The sequence below is a fragment of the Eschrichtius robustus genome, chromosome 8 (assembly GCF_028021215.1).
Source record: "Eschrichtius robustus isolate mEscRob2 chromosome 8, mEscRob2.pri, whole genome shotgun sequence".
Classification (NCBI taxonomy): domain Eukaryota; kingdom Metazoa; phylum Chordata; class Mammalia; order Artiodactyla; family Eschrichtiidae; genus Eschrichtius; species Eschrichtius robustus.
The window spans coordinates 25,521,446-25,544,040 of NC_090831.1; the positions used below are offsets into that span (position 1 = coordinate 25,521,446).

The 22,595-nt window shown below is 32.8% G+C and overlaps 1 pseudogene; it reads right to left on the reverse strand.

Moving 5' to 3' along the window:
• Nucleotides 1–21,069: 21,069 nt before the first annotated feature.
• On the reverse strand, nucleotides 21,070–21,510 carry LOC137768423 (10 kDa heat shock protein, mitochondrial pseudogene; annotated as a pseudogene).
• Nucleotides 21,511–22,595: the final 1,085 nt, after the last annotated feature.

A 22,595-nucleotide genomic window follows, 5' to 3' on the forward strand; every position in this document is an offset into this window, starting at 1 on the left:
GAGAGAACATAATATTCACTTCCAGTATTCCCTTTTGCACATAAGGGAACCAAGATCACGAATGGATATGTTGACATTTCACTCCATTCTTGGAGAACTCTATTTGTATACATGGTTTGATGGGGAAGAGAGCTGGAAGTCTGCTTACAGCTTAATAACTCTCTTATTTATAATTTGTCCAAACCCCTCACTTTTCTTCTCTTTAAAATGAAGACAACGTTTTCCTCACAGGCTTTAAAAATTATTATTATATATATGACATATGTATGACATCTATGACATTTCTTGGCTCATAGAGGTATTCATCTCCATAACCTTTCTCTTTATCGTCCACTCATCATCCCAAATTTGTTCTCTGGAGCTAAACAAGCCTCATTGCAATTCTTATTGTTTCATGAATTTGAAAAGGAATATTGGTACTTTCCTCAATTATTCAATGGTCCTATTATCTACTTTAAACATCACTAGTCCTGTCATTGTTTTTTAGGTGATATAATCTCAAGTGTTCTCCAAAATGTAGTTATTTTTTCCAAAGGCATGTCTGTAAATTTATGAAATGCAGTGTTCTGAACTCTATTCAATACCCGCAAAGGAAGGTTGATTGGTTCCAAGGTGTATGTTATACTTACATAATAATGGTAAGAAGTGATATTTTATTCTCTACTAACTTTTGTTTGTATTCTTTTATATTTGAGAACAAAATGAGTGTTAATAATTATATCAAAGATACTTTGGTTGGAACTCTAACTGCCATAGCCACAAAGCCTACAATATATCCCATAATATTTATTACATTATTTTGGGAAATGCTGAGTTTGTTTAAGTCTCCTGGGTCTTTTTCATAAAATAAGTATACTAATACCCAGGTTGTATTGATTATGGTGTCTGGCACATGGAACACACATTAATTAATAGTGATATTAGCAGGGAATTATTGTGTCATAATTTTAGTTTTTCATCAACATTATAGAGTGTTTTAATATGGACTTTTAGCATGTCTTTTAGCTAATTTACCTTTTTCCTTTTCCTGCTTGAAAGGAACTAATCTTGAAATTATAGTTTGGAAATACTCCCTCTCTTCTTTAGCCACAAGAATTTTAAGCTGTAAAGTCTTTAACTTGAAGTTGAGGAAGCCCATATGTCTAATGTATGGGAGATATCTTTGCTCACACTCAGTGTTTTCTGCCTTGGCCATCACACACACATTTAAATGACATGGTCACTTTTCCCCAGATAGCATTAATGTTACTTAATCCTTGTTCTTTCAGAATTAAATCTAAAATAGCAGCTCTACTAGTCAATCCCTTTACCTTCTTGAGAGAGGAAATAATCTCTAAGACAGAATAAAAATATAACAAGTGCTCATCTTTTAGTAGAATAAAATTTATATTTGCTATATGAATTATCAAATTCTCATATCACAAATAGTTCTTTTCTGTGACTCAGTTTTGTAATCAAATAATATGCTAATGAATATAGTTGTGATAATAACGATCAATGTTCGTATTTAGCAATCTTATAAGTGCTGTATCAGGTATTATTTATTCTCACAAATCTATATTTTTTGGTTTCCACCACTCCCAATAGCATCTTCTGCTCAAGCCATGTAGAACTTCTGCAGGTTTTCCCAACTGTACTCTGCTGTTTTAAACCGCCTAGGCTTTCTATACTGTTTTTTCCATGCCTTTTGTCCCTGGAAAACTCCCAGTTATCATTAAATATCATCCTCAGATAGAGTTAATCACTCCTTCTATCATTAATGCACTTATAAAAAGGCATTTTAATTGCTTGTTAGTATGTCTCTAATAAGACATACTGGTTATGAGCACCTCGACGGCAGAGATAATTTATTTTCATCTTAGTATTGTGTGCATTGCACATAGTACAAAATTTGTTGAATAATGGAATACTGAATGAATGTACAAACTGAATGAATGAACGAGTGAACCTCTAAATATGTAATGGTTATTAAATCTGGAATACAACCAACTATGGAGAACGCAGTCTCTTTATTTCCCATCCATAAAAATAACTGAGGGTCCAAATGGACCTCATTCAGGCATTGCACATTAGAAACCCATTTTGTTTTTTTAAAAAAAGTGAGTAAAATGCCAGTAACTAAAAATCTGGAGATTGCACATGAAAAATCCAAATTCCTAACTTCCTTGGAAAATCATAAGATTTGGCAACACACTGTATGCATTCCTTTATGACAACTGTTGGCTCAAGTTAGATGGTAGCTGCCCCCTCTAGTCTGGCACATATAATCCCTCTCCCTATATTCTTACATACAGATTCTCTCATTCACCACTAGTGCATGAATTTGACCCAGGGATTCGGTGAGTTTTATTAGAGTTTTTAAAAACTGGGGATTGTTCTAAATTGAACACCACTGTTCTCAGTAAAAAGGGATAGACATTTTAGAGAGAGGAGAAAGAAATAAAGATGAAGCACATATAATAGATAAAACTCTCATGTGAAAGATTTCCTCCCTATACCAGGAGGAAAGAAAACTTATCACCAGAGATGGGAAGCCAAGAGAAAGCTGTACAAATAGACAATGTTAAAATTACTTTTATCTTCCCATATATTTTAGTTATTTTTCCACAATCGCTTTTCTTTTTTCCACCTAGTATATAATATATAAGCACTTGGGTCTATTGGCTTTTTGAGTATTTTCTTTTGGAAGCTTCCATATACGTGTAAAAATGTATGTGCTTTTCTCCTGTTGGTCTGTTTTATGTCCATTTAATTCCCAGGCCCAGGTGGAGACTCTAAGAAGGTAGAGTAAAATTTTGTCTCCCCTACATATGGGTACATCTCTAACAGCCTTTTCTTCATTTTGCAACAGAACACTGTATAAATTTGACATTGCAAAGGTCTGTACTGTCTTGTCTTTAAATGTGCAGAGTAGTTTAGATACAGCAGAATCTAGCAGATGATCCACCAGGAGATGGTGGCAGATGTAGCAATAAGTGGTACATGGTGAGTGAAAATAGTGGAACCCAGAAGCTGCTAAGCAGATAAAAGATGGTGTGGCAGTAGTGGGTATATTCATGAGTGCCTGTGACACATATTCAGAAGCACACTTGAGGGTTAATTTATAGGTAGTTGATATCCTTTGTGAAAACGAGAGACAAAGTGCAGTTATGCTTATTTTGAAATAGTTTATATGATCCTGTTCTGACACTTGCATGATATATAATGAAATATAAAATATTGTGTTTTAATATTTGAAGAACTTCCTAACTCCACTCCTGAGAGCAGCAGAGATAACTTTGCATTTACCAAAACCCATGATCTATATTTCCTGCTACACAGCTAGAGGACATTTTTGAGCCTTCCTTTCACTAGGTATGGCCAATAAGATGTGGAAAGAAGTGTAGTACACAATACCAGGCCTGGCATGTAAAAATATCCAGCATAATCCTTTAAACTCTCTCTTATGATTAGATAGGAAAAACCTTCAGTAGTCTTTGAGCCTTACGGATTGGGAGAGCCACATGACTAAAAGAACCTGGATCCCTGAAAGACAATATGGAAAGCTGCCCACCAACCAGAAACATCTGCATTAGGCTTGAGTGAAAAAGAAACTTCTACTGTGTTAAGCCATTGTTATCTGGAGGTTACCTATACTAATAAATAAACCTAGTCAACCAAATAGTCTGAAATTCTCTCTTCACATCTTTTCAGTTGATTACCTCTCTGAGTCAATGTAAAAAAGAAAAAAAAACAACCCAAATTAGCTGAAACCAGAAACCACAAACAGTCTTTGTGCACAAATAAGTAGCTATTTGATCTGTTCCACAACCATCATTATTTCAGTCTTTGCATTGTCTACCTGAGAACTATCAAAAACACTGTCTGTCATATTCTCTTCCTTGTCTGGAAGAAACTAGACACGTTCAAACGTCCATGGCCATTCCAGTAGTATTGTTAAAAAAATCACTGCACACTCACAAATCTGTACTTTCCTTCCTAAAATAGGGTGTTGACCTCAAACGAAAACAGTTTTAAGCTACATCTACATGGGTGACCATGTGTGGCATAAAATAGATTTTCCAGCATGTGTTTATTTGGCAATGACTTAAAAGTACAACCAGATGTTTTTATGAAGAACAGCTCTTTTAGCCACAAATGTTTCCAATTTAAATACGTTTGTTTTGACTCTGTTTTGCTGCAGATGATGGAAAACATCCATTTTCTTTCTTTCTAGTGGGGATAGACAGTGAACGTTGGCAAATCTCATAGAGAATGATTACCAGTGTAGACAAAACTTCAGTGAAAGCTTTCGTTTTCCATAAGGAGAATTTTTAAAAGACAATTTTGCATTTTAAATAGGATGGCTCTTTTAAGACCATTTTCCCCCTCTAATTTGTACCATAAGTCTTAAACATCTGTATGTGTTTGATCCAAAGGGAACTACCTTACTTCTAAGTGATAAGTCAGATGGATCTATTCAGAATGACAGCATAGCTTCTGGGTGTGCCATCAGTAGCTACTGCATATAGATATTTCAGAATGTCTTATCAAAATGTGTGTTATGTAGAAACTTTTTATCAAATTTATTTGCAATTGGCAGGTTGAAAAGTTAACAGGAATTTTAAATGTCATATAAGAATAACAAAAGTTTTTCTTATTTTTGCAAGAACAGACTACTGTGTACGTGACAGAGTATAAAATGATCTTGGCAAGATTATAGTTTTCTGTTTTAAGAACCTCATTTTATTTTAAGTCATAAAATATAATATTTTCTTTAACCAAATTATTCTTAACATTTGCTCTTATAGTTTAACCTATGATATGTGAGGAGCTTGCTGAAAGACAAAAAAATGTTTTAAAATTGTATTCCCTGTCTTAGGTATTTAAATGAGTTAAAAAAGTCCAAAAATTGTTTTAAGTAGCAAAATTATAATTATTATATATCCATTGAAAGAGTGCAATCTCTATCATCCAGAATATACTTCCATAAACTGAGCACTGTGATATACAAATGTTATTTTTAAAAATAAAGCCTTTAAAAAGGAGATTAAAATACTAAAATGAATATTGACTTTTATGTTAGTCATTAGATTGATACAAAAACCATTGTTTCTTTCCCCACATCTTTCCACTTTCAAGTGTTTTCATTTAAGGTATCATTCTTTGTGGAAAGTATTCATATCTATGTTATACAGATTTTTCTTCCAGATAGCATTAATCTCTATTTGTTAGATATCTTTTGATTATTCTCTTCTGTCACTGACTCTCCAATGAAATTTCAGTTATTCAAATAAAGGTCATGTTCCTAAAAAAATACTCTTCATCCTATGTTAGTTACTTAAGTTTTTGCCACATGATCAATTGGCATAATTGCAAGATATTGGTCTCAAGAATGGCTACACGTTGGGGAAAATCTGGGGTTCTCCTAGAATTCAGTTAAGGAAAAGAACACTGAGATCTTGGCCCTGTTCCAAAACCTCTCCAGTGGCCCTACCAGTTTGATATCACTGGGGAAAAAATTCATTTTTCCAGATCACAAGACTAGGCAAGGCCCAGAGAGTGTGGAGTAGTCATAGATTGTTTAAATGACCCATTGGAATTGGCTGTTGGCTGGGAAAAGTATGAATAAAAGGCAATTTTTAGCAGCAGAGTAAAATGTATGTTCAAAAATATTTTTGTGTTATCTGGAAAAGGAAAAGCAACACCTGTCCATTTATATTTTTCCTTAATAGCACTATTCTGTTTTATTTGCAAATTAAGTGATAAATAGAGAATATGACCACTTTACTATTACCTCAATCTGACATAATATATATGATGGGAGTTTTAATGGGAGAATAAAAGAGAAGAATATCTCTTTGTTTCACTCAAACTAAATAGATGATTTTATACTACATTTAATTAAGACATCCTACCTCTGTATTTTTCTGGAAAATTTACTATTTTAATGTTATAAAAGCACTCTTGGTTAGAAACATTGTGTATTATTATTTCTTCTTCTTTTTTTTTTAATACATTTATTTATTTATTTATTTTTGGCTGCGTTGAGTCTTTGTTGCTCTGCGCGGGCTTTCTCTAGTTGCGGTGAGCGGGAGCTACTCTTCGTTGCGGTGCGCGGGCTTCTCACTGCGGTGGCTTCTCTTGTTGTGGAGCACGGGCTCTAGGTGCACGGGCTTCAGTAGTTGTGGCTTGCGGGCTTTAGAGCGCAGGATGAGTAGTTGTGGCGCACGGGCTTAGTTGCTCCACAGCATGTGGGATCATCCCAGACCAGGGCTCGAACCCACGTCCCGTGCATTGGCAGGCAGATTCTTAACCACTGTACCACCAGGGAAGCCCTTATTCCTTCTTTTTAATCTGTTGATAACTGCTGGAATATCTATCTTGGGTTCAAGCATAGTTTGTGTTTGTTTTATGATAAGATGACTTAATACCTTTGTCTATTTTAAAATATTGTTCAGAATATTTTTTGTCTAAAATTTCATATACATTAGCATATAAATTTTTATAATATCCTTGGCTTATCTTTTTTCCAGTTTTATTGACATAACATTGTGTAAGGTATACAATGTGTTGATTTGATACACTGATATATTACAAGATGATTACCGCTATGGAGTTAGCTAAGACCTCCATCAGCTCACCTAATACTATTTCTTTCGTGTGGTGAGAAACTTAAGATTTACTGTCTTAGCAACTTTCAAGTATATAATACAGTTTAGTTATCTATAATCCACATGGTGTACATTAAATCCCCAGAACTTATTCATTTTATAACTGGAAGTCTGTACTCTTTGACCAACACCTCCCATTTCCCCCAACCTTCAGCCCCTGGTAACCACCATTCTACTTTCTGTTTCTACACGTTCAACTTGTACAAGTTATAAGTGAGGTCATATCTCTTCTTTCTCTGTCTGACTTATTTCATTTAGCATAATACCCTCCAGGTCCATACGTGTTGTCCCAAATTATACAATTTCCTTTTTTTTTTTTTTTGTGGCTGAATATTCCAGTATATATATATATGTATCTTCTTTATCCATTCATTCATTAATGGACACTTAGATTCTTTCCATATGTTGGCTATTGTGAATAATGTGCAATGAACATGGGAGTGCATATATCTTTTCGTGATCTTTATTTCCTTTCTTTGGATATATATCCAGAAGCGGGATAGCTGAACTATATGGTAATTCTATTTTTGCTTTTTGAGAAACCTCCATGGGGCTTTCTATAGAAGCTGCACCGATTTACATTCCCAGTAACAGTCCACAGTGTTGCCTTTTCTCCACATTCTTGCCAACACTTAGGCCTTTTCTTTTTGGTGATAGGCATTCTAATGGGTGTGAGGTGATATCTCATTGTGGCTTTAATTTGCATTTTCCTGATGATTATTGGTATTGACCATGTTTTCATCTACTTGTTAACTATTGGTTGTCTTCTTTAGAAAAATATCTATTCAGTTCTTCTTCCCATTTTTAAATCACATTATTTTATTTTATTTTATTTTTTGAGATTGAGTTGTATGAATTCTTTCGATATTTTGATATAACCCCTTATCAAGTACATGATTTGGAATATTTTTCTCATTCAGTAGGATGCCTTTTCATTTTATTTATTATTTCTTTTGCTGTCAGAGCTTTATAATTTGATGTAGTTCCACCTAATTGATTTTTGCTTGTTGCTTGTGCATCATGTCCAAAAAATTATTGCCAAGACTAATGATAAGAAGTTTTCCCCTGAGTTTTCTTCACGGAGTTTATGGTTTAAGTTTTTAGTTTTCAGTCTTTAATTCATTTGGAGTTAATTTTTGTGAGTAGTGTAAGATAGAGGTCTAATTTCATTGTCTTTAACGTGGTTATCCAATTTTAATTTATTGAAGAGACTGTCTTTTTACCATTGAGTATTCTTGGTTCCCTTGTCAAATATTAGTTGATCGTATATGCATGGATTTATTTCTGGGCTCTCAATTCTGTTCCACTGGTTTATGTGTCTGTTTTTAATGCCAGTATCCTGTTGTTTTGATTACTGTAACTTTGTAATATTGTTTAAAATAAGGAAGTGTGATGCCTCCAGCTTTATTCTTTTTCTCAGGATTGCTTTGGCTATTCGGAGCTTTTTGTGGCTATGACCAAATCTTAGGATTTTTTTTTTTATATATTTCTGTGAAATACGCCATTAGAATTTGATAGGAATTGCATTGAACCTGTAGATGACTTTGGATAGCATGGACCTTTTAACAATATCAGTTCTTCTAATCCATGAACACAGAATATGTTACCATTTGTGTCTTCTTCAGTTTCTTTCATCAAAGTATTGTAGCTTTAGGTGTACAGATAACTCACCTACTTGGTTAAATCATCCTAAGTATTTTTTTATGCTATTGTGAATGAGATTATTTTCATTTTTTTTTCAAATAGTTCATCATTAGTGTATATAAATGCAGCTGGTTTCTGTATGTCAATTATTTATCCTATAACTACTGAATTTATTGATTAGTTCTAACAGGTTTTTTTTTTTTTGTGGCATGTTTAGGATATTCTATATAAAAGATCAAAAGATTTTTCTAGTTCCTTTAGGTGCAAAGTTAGCTTGTTTTTTTGAGATCTTTACTTTGTATTAATGTATATATTTGTTGCTATAAACTTCTAGGGGAACTGCTTTTTCAGCATTCGACAGCTTTTGGAGTTTCCGTTTTCATTTGTTTAAAAATTTTTTAAATTTCCGTTTGAGTTCTTCTTTGACCCATTGGTTGATCAGGAGTGTGTTGTTTAATGTCTACATATTTGTGAATTTTTCAGCTTTCCTTCTGTTATTGATTTCTAGTTTCATACCACTGTGGTTGGATAAGATACTTGGTATGATTTCAATCTTCTTAAATTTGCTAAGACTTGTTTTATGACTTCTCATATGATCTATCCTAGAGAATGTTCCATGTGGACTTGAGAAGAATGTGTATTCTGTTGCTGCTGGATGGACTGTTCTATTTATATCTGTTAGGTCCATTTGGTCTAAAGTATCGTTCAAGTCCAAAGTCTCTTTGTTGATTGATCATCTGTCTGGTTGATCTACCCATTGTTGAAAGTGGAGTATTGAAGTCCCCTACTATTATTGTATTGTCAATATCTCCCTTCAGATCTGTTAGTATTTTCTTAATAAATTTAGGTGCTCTGATGTTGGGTGCATATATACTTATGATTATTATATCTTCTTGATAAATTGATCATTATATAATAACCGTTGTCTCTTGTTACTATTTTTGGTTTAGAGTCTATTTTGTCTAATGTAAGTATAGTTCCCCCTGCACTGTTTTTGTTTCCATTGCATGGAATATCTTTTTCTATTGCCTCACTTTGAGCCTATGTGTGTCTTTAGGCTGAAGTAAGTCTCCCGTAGGTAGAATATAGTTGGGTCTTTTTTTTTTTTTTATTCACCCAGGCACTCTATACCTTTGATTGGAGAATTCAATCCATTTACATTTAGAGTAATTATTTATGTTTAAAGACTTACTAATTCTATCTTATTATTTTCCGATTGTTTTATACTTTTTTCTTTCTTCCTCTCGTGTGCCTTCCTTTGTGAATTGATGATTTTCTGTAATGATATGATTTGATTCCCTTCTCTTTATCTTTTGTGAATCTGCTATAGATTTTAGTTTGGTGATTATCATGAGGCTTACAAAAAGCCTTTTATAGATACAATGGTCTATTTTACATGAATAACAACTTAACTTTGGTCACACAAAAACTCTACCCCTTTACACCCCTGCCTTTTTATGTTTTGATGTCACAGTTTACCTCTTTTTATATTGTGTATTTATTAACAAATTATTTTAGCTATAATTATTTTAATAGTCTTGGGACTTATAAAGTTAGTCACCTATGAATTAATTTTTTCTTAGAATGTTTGCTTTACTGTATTTCATGTGCACTTAAGAATAAATTGGGATAGATTATAGGGTTTCTGAATCTATTTCTATAACTCTCACTTATTCTGAAAACTGTATTTGTGCCCTTCTAAATCAGAAATTCAAGAAGATCTAGTTGATACTTTATACTTACAAATGTAGTCAGAGTGTAGGTAAATGGTACTTTAATGATTATCTGCATTACAGTAATCTCCAAAGAACACAGATGTTGAAAGTCAATCTTCCATGCTCCATGAAAATGAAAATAACTTCATTTTAGGAATTTCCAATAAGAGTAAATTCATGACATCATTTTCCTTTATACTAAATTTAGAAAGCTGTCTTGAAATATATGGTACCAAAAGACTCCAATGATGAATTTGTAAACAGTAGTTTCCTTTCATAAATGACCTCATGGACCTATGGGAAACTGCTAGGTTCTACATCTGGTATATGGTGAGTAAGACTGAGCAAACAATTTAGAAGATCTTGATTCAATAAAATTGAGTAACCTTAAGGAAGTTAAAACTTCCTATAGCAACTCAATGTTAGTCCACAAATAGCATGGTCCTGTAAAGTCAAAGCACTTGTTTTAAAAATTCATTTAATAAATCTTTAACACAATACATTGAAATCTATGGAAAGTTAAAGTCCCTATTACTTTCAGCACAAAGAATTACTTAAAATTCAATGTATCAGGAGCCACGAACCAAAACATATAAAGTGGTTCCTAAAATAAATGAAGTCCAAACAAAAACTCAAAAGGATAATTGAGTAGATAAACAATAGACTCTTACTTTATGACTTATCTATACCTAAATCTGGGCAAATTAAACTTTGGACAAAATAAGGATAAATTAGTAAGACAATCAGCCATTTAGTAGTAATCTTGGCATATTCATCATATATTCTCTTGTATCCTCTACCTCTAAATGGAAACCACAGGAGCTTATATCCTTGAAATTCATATTTGGTCTAGGCTCTTTTTTGCCTTTATTTAACAATTCTCCTTTCTTATCTACCAACACTTTAGCCTCTTACCTACTTCCAGAAACAAGAATAATAACCATTTAAAAATATATTCTGAAGTTGATGTACATGACATCCTATTTTTGTTTTGTTTTTACATTGGTAAGAATTAGCCAGCCATAAACCTGTATCAACTGATAGGGAATATGATAATTACTAGAATTTTAAGGCAAATAGAGAGCTAGATGATAATATATAATTATATATTGATTTAATATGAAAATCATAAAATCTTGACGTTAGGCCTGGAGGTTAATTAGAAGTTAATGCAGGTAGTATTCTCTCTATATGCAAATAATCCAGGTGACTCAGGACTCCAAGAGTGAGTTATCTAGGAAACAAGGTGCCTGATCTTTTATAACGGCCTCAAAAGTCAATAGTATGACTTCTGTCATACTCTATTGGCTAAAGCAGTCATCGCCCATTCAAGATTCAATTTCTTTATGGAAGAAATGTCAAAGAATTTGCTCTCATCTTTTAAACTTATGCCAGTATACCTCTTACCATAAATTATTTATATACCTCCCATAAGCAAATGCACTAATTTCCTTCCAAGACCTTCCAAAAATTTTATCCAATGGCCATATAAGATCAAGACCATGGTCATGAATGCCATCATTTAAATCAGATCCAAATACAGATGAAGTTCCTAAGTTGTAATTCTTTAGTTACAGTTCATCTTGATCAGCCCCTGCCTCCTATCATTACTACCACATCCAATATTCTTTGGTGAGACAGCATAGGTGTATTAGCCAGGGTTCTCCAGAGAAACAGAACCAATAGGAGATCTATGTATATCGGCTTTGTAATTGGCTCATACAGTTATGGAAGCTGAGGAGTCCCACAGTCTGCCACCTGTAAACTAGAGAACCAGAAAAGCCAGTGGTGGACAGGCATACCTCTTTTTATTGCACTCCGCTTTACTGTGCTTTGCAAGTATTACGTTTTTTATAAATTAAAGGTTGTGGCAACCCTCCATCAAGCAAGTCTATTGGCACCATTTTTCCAACAGCATTATTTTTAAATTAAGGTATATTCATGATTTTTTAGACATAATGCTCTTGCACACTTAATAGAATACAGTATAGTGGAAAGTAACTTTTATATGTACTGGGAAACCAGAAAATCTGTGTGACTTGCTTTGTTGCCACATTCGCTTTATTGCAGTGGTCTGGAATCAAACCTGCAATATTTCTGAGGTATGCCTGTAATCCAGTACAAGTCTGAATGTCAGAGAATTGTGGGGCCAATAGTGGAAAGTCCTGGTCTGAGTCCAAAAGCCCAAGAACCGGGAGTATTGATGTCCAAAGGTAGGGGGAGATGGCTATCTCAGCTAAAATCCTTCCTCCATCTTTTTGTTCTATGCAGACCCTCAACAGATTAGATCATCCCCAAGGGCTTTGGTGAATGCACTTTCTTTACTCAGTCTACTAATTTGGATGCTAATGTCTTCCAGAGACACCCTCACAGACACACTCAAAAATAATGTTTTACTAGCTATGTGGGCGTCCCTCAGCTGACACATAAAATTAACCATCATAATAAAATCACCTCAACAGACATTATTTTCAAAACTAAATCTTAAAGTAGATCTTAAAGTTATCATCACAAGAAAAAAAAATGTAACTATGTGTGATGATGAATGTTAACTAGCCTTATTGCATTGATCATTTTGTAATATATACATATCAAATCACTATGTTTTACATTTGAAACTAATATAATGTTATACATAAATTATATCTAAAAAAATAGACGAAAAGAGAAGGTACACAACAGTTATTTGTCCACAGCAGTTTTATAAACCAGGCACACCCACAAGCCAATTACTTAATTAGGGCTTAGTCTTCTTTCCTCAAAATAATTCTCTGCAGCATGTGGCTCTACTTTGTTCATGTTCACATTTGAGTTTATTGCTCACAGTAGTGTAAGCATATAAAGAACACTTTTTCTTTTGTATCGTATTTATCCCCTTCAGTGCAGACTGGTATAATTCCTTTAAAAACATTATCTCTTTAATGCATAATTTGTAAATCAATTCCTTAGACAAAAGTCATGACTACAAATATCTTCCACTTAAGCCTTTCACTGCTTTAGGTTCCACAACTTTGAGACTGCTGTATGAAAAGCCCTGAAGAGTCTTACAACTCTTACTATCTAACAGTATCTGCAAGGCCTAAGCATAAGATCCTTAGAAAGCCTTATGTCTTTCTGAAACATCTATGAGAAAGCAATTTAAATCCCTCTGAGACCTCAACAAAGAATTTTTCTCTCAAACTTTGCCTTCATTTACACCCTGAGGCCATGATTTTTTGGCAGCATTCCAGATTTGATCTTTTTCTTGAGGTCTTTCTTACTTTGAGATCCTTTTGCAGGCTAGAAAGACTGTCAAAGATAAAAATTAATTTTTCTAGACCTTCCAGTAACATTTTCCTCAGTTTCTTTCAATCTTTCATAGACAAGCTCTTCAAGGACTGGCAGGCTTTCATATATTTGGTCCCCAAACCAGAATGTCATAGATTTTTTTTATGAAACTCCCCAGATTTTTGGTTCCACTCCCAAATTATGTTCTGGTTTACTACTTTTTAAAATAACAAGTCACCAAATCTTAATAGCAAAACACAATCATTTTATTTTGCTTATGGTATTATGGGTCAAGATTTAAAACAGAGCAGGGTGAGGATAGCTTGCCTCTGAATCACAATATTTCACACCTCAACTGGAAAGGCCAGAACAACTGGGAGTAACTCAAATGATGAGATTGGAATGATCTGGAGGCTTCTTCACTCATATGTCTGGCACCTGGGCTGAAAGGACTCAATGCCTAGGCTGAGCTGAAATTATGGAACAAAACATTTACACAGCCTTCTTCATTTGGTTTGGTTTACTCATTTCATGGAATTTTTAGTGTAGTCAGACTTCTTATATGATGACATGTTTCTGAGAGTGAGTGTTCCAGCAAAAGGTGAAAACCATTTAGTCTTTTCTTACCTAACTTGGAAAGTCACATAGAGTTAACTTCTGTTATATTCTTGTGGATGAAGTAGTCACAGGCATAGACGGACACACAAGGAAAAGTTAGAATCCACCCTCTCCATGGGGGAAATATCAAAAAATGTGGGACCATGTTCTCATACTACCATAATAATATATAAATAATAAGCAAGTAATAATGACTTTTATGTTTGTGATATGGAATAAATATTTTAAAGGATCTATATATTTATTCTGTATTTATTTGCTTCATATATTTATTTTTTTAAAACTCCAATATAGATTTCTTGTATAAATATCCATTTTAAGATGGATATTTATTTAGTATATATTTGGTTTGAATGGGTTATGAAATACATTTTCTAGTACTAAATTGATCAAAATGTGAATATCTAGAGTAAAGGCAACTGAAATATAATTATATAGGTTATAAGTTGTATAGACTGGCAAATTTATCAGAAAGCAAATTAACTTAAAAATTCAAAAGATTGCAAAACATATTTCCTTTTATTTTTATTAATTTTTCTAATTAATTGAAATATATTTTCTTTCCTCACACTCTCTAACTTATTCAACCATTTCAGTTCTTTTATATTATATTGACAATTGAAAACATCAGAAATTTAAAATATAAATTTTGGACGAAAGTACCTGAGTGTTTCACACCTATCTTATAATTGAAATATCTTATTGAGTCATTGGAGAACTAGAATTTCAAGGCCAAATACCAAAGAAGAGAAAGTAAGAATAAGTTAAGAATTTTTCCCCTCTCCTTAAGGCAAATTTTTATTCTGAAAGCTAAAAGTGAGAAGCTGAGTAGCTAAGCAGTTCTTTCGGTAGAATTAGGAACATCTAAAGAAGAGGATACTAATAAATCCAACAGGTTTTCAGATAAGACTCTTGAACTACATCACAGGAGTCAGATTTCACAAGGACTAAAGCCCAGATTTGAACAATTTTGCTAAATAGAAGATGTCATCACAAAACAGGAAACATAAAAAATGAACTCACTGCAAAATTAAAAATTGAAAATATGAAATAACTGAATCTAAGAAATTAATAGATGAGATTATATAAAGTTGAACAGAGACTTAGCAAACTGGAAGATAAAGTAGAAGAATATATCCATCCTACAGTTATAAACGGATTTGAGCATGGAAATTACATGCAAAAAAAAAAATATGGAAGGGAGTTTTTTAAAAGAATAATATATGTGTAATTGGTTTTACAAAGGAGGAGAAAGGATAGAATTGGGAAGAAACAGCATTTGAAGAGATAAATGGCCAAGAATTTTCCAAAGAAGAAAAAAGATAACAAGCCATAGATTGAAACTGTACTACATCAACCCAAGTAAGATAAATAATAAAGAAAATCACATCTGCTTTCATTACATACAATTCATATGCATTAGCTTAAAATGAAATACATAAATTTGAGGCAATCAGAAAAAAATACATATTAGCATCAAAGAAGGAACAAAAAGTCTAATCAGTAACTTCTCAATAAGAATAATGGATACTACAGTAAAATGGAATTATTGTATTTTCAAAATACACTTCTAAACTGAAAATATATATCCATAAAGCTTCTAAAAGGAAACACAGGAGAATAACTTCATGAATTTTTATGCAGGCAATTTTTTTTTACAGGTTAAAAAAATTCAACAATGAAAAAATTTAAATGAACTTCATCAAAATTACAAATTTCTATTCATCAAAAGATACCATTAAGAAATGAATGGACAAGCTATAGGTCATTAGAAAATGTTCATTATGCATACATCTTTCAAAGGACTTTTAAGGATAATACATCAAAAATGCTTCTAATAGTCAGTAATAAAAAAAAAAAAAGACAAGCAACACAACTAGAAATGGATAGAAGTCTTGAAAAGACAGTTTGCAAAAGATTTTTGATTGGCCAAAAATTCATAATAGTATGCTAACAAAATTAGGCATCAGGTAAATGCAAATTAAAACCACAATGAGATTTCATTTAACACATTTGAAAGCCAAACAAAACAAAAACAAAACCTGGCATTACCAAATGTTGGAAGATGTAAAGCAGCTGGAGTATGCATACATTGTGTGGGAGTAAAATATGATTAAACACCTTTGAAAACCTGATTTGTAGTGTCCTATAAAGTTAAACACACATTTATCAATGACCCAACAATCCTTTCCTAGGTATTTACCCAAAAAAATATGTCCACACAAAGACCTTCACAAAAATGTACATAATGGTCTTATTCATGATAGCCATAGACTGGACAGAATCCAAATGTCCATTAGCAGCTAATGGATAAATTGTGATATACTCATATAGTGGAATAAGATTATGTGATAAAAAGGAATAAACTACTCATATATGCAATAACATGGATGCATTTCAATAACATTACATTGAAAGAAAGAAGGCAAATGCAAAAGAATATAGTCTATATTATTCCACTTATATGAAGTCCAAGAACAGGTGAAGTTAATCTAAGGAGACAGAAATAAGAAATTTGTTGTATCCAGGGGTGGAAGTGGGAGAGTTATAAGGAGTTACTAGGAAAGGACACAAAGGAATATAAAGTTGGGTATATAATGTTATTAAAACTCAAGGAACTTAACACTGAAGATATAGACATTTTATTATGTATATATTTACCTTGATGAATAAACAAAAAAGATAATAAAGATGTTGAATAAGAAATTAATCCACCCCTCCACCTCCAACAAAATAATTCTAATTTACACACACTCACACAAAAATAAAAGTAACACTTAATAACTTGGTTTAAGACTACAGTGTCTTGATACCAAAACCAGACAAAGACAAAGTAAGAAAGGCAAGTTCCGAGCCAATCTCTCTCACAAATATAGATTTTAAAATTCTAAATGAAACATTGGCAATTCAAATTCATGGTGTGTGAGTGCATGCGTGTGCGCATGTATGTATGTAAAATCACAACCAAGTTGGATATTTCCTAGGAATGCAAATTTATTTTAAAAGTTCATTAATATAATTTACTATATTACAAGGATACAAAAATAAAACTGGTATTTTAGGTGCAGGAAAGGAATTTGATAATATTCACATTCATTACATAATAATCTTTGTAAACCAGGAAAATAAAGGAGCTTTCTTACAAAACTCTACAGCAAACATACACTTAATGATAAAATTAAGTTAATTAATCAATTCCTTGATAATTTATTAACAATGAAACCTTTCTCTTTGAGTTTGGGAATGAGGCAGTACTATATAATATCATTACTTCTATTTAACATTTTTCTTGAGGTTATTTCTAGCCAATGCAACACAACAAGTAAAAGAAATAATGGAAAAGAAGAAATATAATTGTCATTATTTCAGACAACATGAATTTGCATGAGATAAACAATCTATACTTAATTATTAAAATAAATAAGTAAATTTAACAAGTTCACATGATAGAAATATTAATTGTATTTCCATAAACCAGCACAATCAGAGGCTGAAAAATTTTTAAAGTCCTATTAACTATAATGTCAAAGAACATAAGATACCTTGGAATGAATCTAACCAATGTTTTGTAAGAGTCCATAGAGAAAACAACAAATCACAGGGATATTTTAGATTCTAAACTTAATGTTGAATTGCAAAAAGCCAAAAATAAAGAAGAAAATATTGAAGGAAAAAATTGGAGGCTTTAGTCTACACCATATCTAATATTATTATAAAGCCATAATAAGTAAGATTCTGTTATCTTGTTATGGTATTAGATAGCTAAGGCAACACAGTATTACATTGACTAGAACCCAGAAATAGATGCAAATAAAACAAAAGTAGACAAAAGAACAGTAGGGGAAAGGATAATCTTTTCAATAAACAACCTAAATATTTACTAATTAATAGAAAAGATTTAAAAATTATGTGTATTCACGTAATGAAATATTATACATCATAGTTGTTCTCAAAGGGTGGTTGGGGAAACCCTACTGGTCCCTGAGGCCCTTGCAGGTGGTCTACAAAGGCAAAATTGTTTTCATAATAATGCTAAGATGTTATTTGCCATTTTCACTCCTGTTCTCTCACAAGCATTCAGAGTCTGATTCCACTTATATGAAGTTCCAAAACAGGTAAACTTAATATAAAGTGGCATAAATAAGATATTTGTTGTATCTAGGAGTGGAAGTGGGAGAGGTATGAGGGGCGATGGATTAGTACAGTTTCAATTCCACATTCTAACTTACCTTTAAGAAATTACCACTTGTAGAGATTTTCTGTACTGTCAAAGTTAAATATATGCACAATTACCTGAAAAAAGATATTTAAACAGCCTTTCTTTTCCAACTACATATTTGCATGAAATTACATGTCCTTCAAAATATTCAACTGAACAACATGTAGCAAAAAATGCAGAGACTGATATAAAAATCCAACTTTCTTCTATTAATACACGTATTAAAGAAATTTGAAAAATGTAAATAATGACACTTCTTACATTTTGTTAGGGAAAATATAGTTATTTTACATAAAATTCAATATTTATGTTACATTTAATGATTTTATTATTGCTATATTAAATTAATAAATATTTTATATATTTTATTTTTAATTTTAACACATTGATGGATATATATGTGTTTTGTTTTGTTTTGTTTTTTTAAATTAATTAATTTATTTATTTTTGGCTGTGTTGGGTCTTTGTTTCTGTGCGAGGGCTTTCTCTAGTTGTGGCAAGCGGGGGCCACTCTTCATCACGTTGCGCAGGCCTCTCACTATCGCGGCCTCTTTTGTTGCAGAGCACAGGCTCCGGACGCGCAGGCTCAGTAATTGTGGCTCACGGGCCCGGTTGCTCCGCGGCATGTGGTATCTTCCCAGACCAGGGCTCGAACCCGTGTCGCCTGCATTGGCAGACAGATTCTCAACCACTGCGCCACCAGGGAAGCCCTGTTTATTTTTTTATAATCTGCTCTGTACACTTACGATGTGTACACTTTTATGTATGTATATTGTATTTTAATAAAGATTATTAAAGTATAAAAATATTTAATTGGCAGTGATGATTTTATGTGCTGGGGAGGATTTTCTAGGTCTTTTTCCAGTAAAATATCATCCATTTTAAAATTATATATTTTTTAATTCTTAATTACCATTCTCAGGAAATGAAGAGAATCTTTACTTTTAAGTTTAGAAACATCAACTTTATTTTCTCTTCAATACTCCTCTTTTCCATACTTAATCAGAGGTGGAGATTAAAAAAGTACTACTAAAGCTCTCATGATTTTTCATGAGGTAATTATTTGGCTGTCCTTTAACTATTCCGTTATCTGAATTAATAAAATAAGGCAATCAAAAGGTTTTGTTTTGTTTTTTGAAATTCAGTTTCAGACTGGTTGGACAAAACTCACTCGAGGTGATTACCAGCAGTGAAGATATTATTTCAACACAAAGATTACCAAAGGAACAGAAAAATATCTTCCTTGTTTTCCAGGTCCTAGTCCAAAGATGTCAAGGAGAAGGAGCTGAGGTTTTGGAGAAAAAAGAAAGATGAAGCGTTACAGGGAATGGAGAACAAATATTTGTTATCTCCTACTATGTACAGGAACTCTTGATTTTTACATTAATGCTGTCAATAACACTGTGAAATAGGTGATTTTTTTTCCTGTTGGAATTTAACATCAAAGAGGCTTTCATATAACAATCAATGATATAATCAGAGGGCAAATACAAGTCTGTCTATTGCCAAGGTTGGTGGCCTTCTAATTAATCATAAATGCATCACAGTCACCAGAAGTGATTTAAAGATGGTAAATCTCTAATCATAGCAGAGTTGTTATTCTGTAGTCACTAGAATTACAGGCTTAGAGAAGTAGAAGCCAGCTTGACTCTGCTTGAAGAAAACAATATTCAATAAGTCAGCCCATTCTGGGGATCTTTGGTGTCCCTAAAATGATCCATAGACTAAAACATGTGAAAACTCGTATTCAAGAAGACATTTTCTTAGCCAAAATCCTGTCTAATTCCATATAATCACGTTTCAGCAAATTTATCCTTTGGATGAACTAATTCTCCCTGGATGTAAATGACTCTTCACTTGAATCTCCTGATTTGGACACACTTATAAAGGTCACATAACATATTTCATTTTTAATTTGTAGGAACTTGAACAGTCAGATTAAAGAACTACAGGTAGAAAATAAAAATAGGAAAGCAAGCTTTTCTTTTTTCTTTCTTTTTTTTTCAAACTTTCAACTTTTTCTCTCAGGATCCAGTATTAGCTTTCACTTAACAGCAATCTCAAAAGTATGCCTCTTAGTTCCCTAGAGAAAATGGTAAACCAGTAAAAACAGAGACAGTACAGTCATTTTTGGCATGAGAGCATAACTTATTTGAACATATCAGGAAGCGTCAATAAAATGTAGTGACACAATATACATGGAAATATGATATACTGTAGGGTTATAGATTAAAGAGTGTCTCTTCTCCTAATATACATGTCAGTCTAGCAAGATGATGGTCTAGCTCTCTGGTGTCTATCAGGCCATGGGGTCATCGTGGGACGATATAGTCCAGATTATGCAGAGATCCACAAACGGAACACTGCAAATAGATAGAGGGATTTATGTCTTTATGCATTTCAAGAGATAATGTTTCAACTGGATAATTATAGTGTTTAATTTTGTGGAATGTCACAGAGTCCAGATTTTAAAAATACCTTAGTTGAAGCAGCCATTTATTAAAAATAGTTAATTCATTGATTTAGAAAAATATAAAAATGGAAATCAAAAAGAAAGAAAACACCAGATATTGTACTCCATTTCACAGAATTTCAAGTAAGAGGAGAATAACAAAGTCATCTGAGATAATATCTATGTGGTAGGTAAACCCTCAAACCAATTGATTTCTATCAAAATGATTATTAATAGTTTATATTATGTTAAATTTGCTCCCCATGTCAAATTTTTAAATGTGAAAACATTTATTAATTTTATCTTTGGAAAGTAGTGTATTTAAATATATAGGTTGATAAATAATGTTTAGCAGACTCCAATTTCACTTTATTTATTTATTTTTTTTCATTTATATACTTTTATTTGGGAATGTTTAAATCAATACAGAGAAAACTAAATTTCAGAGACACTGAATATCATTAGTTTGGATATCATTACTTTATTATAAAAGAAACACGAAAATTATTTACAGGATGAAAGATTTCAGAACTTCAGTTGCAGCTTCACGTGATGCCATTGGGGGAACAGGCAGCTTCACGTGATGCCATTTCAATAGTGACTTATTTTAGTCGACATATTTTCCAAGAATGTCACCATCTCTAAATAAGAAATAATCCTTGTCATCTAGAACTACTTTGGTGCCTCCATATTCTGGGAGAAGAACTTTATCTCCAACTTTCACACTAACTGGTTGAATCTCTCCACCCTTTCCTTTAGAGCCTGATCCAACAGCTACTACCATTGCTTGCAATACTTTTCCTTGCGATTTTTCTGGAAGCATAATGCCTCCTTTGGTTACAACTTCGGGTGCACTTCTTTCAACTAATACTCGGTCAAAGAGGGGAAGAAACTTTCTAAATGCCTGTCCTGCCATGACTCGGGTTGCCGCACTTCGTACTCTCTCACTTTATTTTTAATATTACAGTATCACCACCTGTGAGACAAATAATATACTATTATTAAAATATCCATAATCAAAGAAAGAAAAACTAATAAGTATAAAGATTATTCCATTTATCATACCATGTTTTTTAAATCTAAGCCTTAAAACACTTCAATTATGTATTTTTCCCAAGACGATATATATAGTAGGCGATATATATAGGCGATATATAGTTCAATTCAAAATGCCCACCCCTGTTAAGGGCCCGCCACCTACCTCACTACTGAACCAAGAACTTAAGGAAAGTAAGATGAATATGAAACCATCCCTACCCAAAGGGAATTACAGTTTCATGGGGAAATGAAGAGACAAAAATAATTTAAATCTACTATAGTAATTCAGGTGAGAAAGATGTATTTAATTAAGTCTAAAAAAAAATCAGAAAACTCCTCCCTGAGGAAGTAATACAAGAGCTGAGTCTAAATGTATTATATGTTCTAACCAAACTAGAAATGAAAGGAAGTCCCTTCCAGGGAGAGGAAACAGTATGAGCAAAGGAACAGAAGTATGAAATGATATAGTACCTTCTCTCCTCTATCTCCTCCATCTGTGTGTGTGTGTGTGTGTGTGTGTGTGTTTATGTGTATAAAAAAGAGAAAATCAGTTCAAACAATGAGTGAAGTGTGAACTTCATGACAGATGATGAGCCTTGAATAGCAGATCACGATGACCTTGTTAAGTGATGATTTTTTTAAAGGGATGATATAATCAGATTTGTGTTTTAGACTCATTGATTTGAGTGTGTTGCAAAGTTTGGGGGGGTAAAAATCCATGCATGAATCACATGGGACTCTGTTGCAGTTACTCAGGTGATAAGTAGTAAGGATCCAAGCTAAATCAATATAAATACAAATGGAACAAAAGGGGACCACTTTTTAAATCATATGTAAGTGATGAAAAGGTAGATATGGCTAGTAGGATTAAGATGTAGCCTGACTGGCTCCCCAAGTCCCTATCTTGGGTGTTATATCGATGGAGGTGTCATTAAGTAGTATGGGAAATGCAGGAAGAATACTGGGACATTGACTGAGAGGAAGGAGAG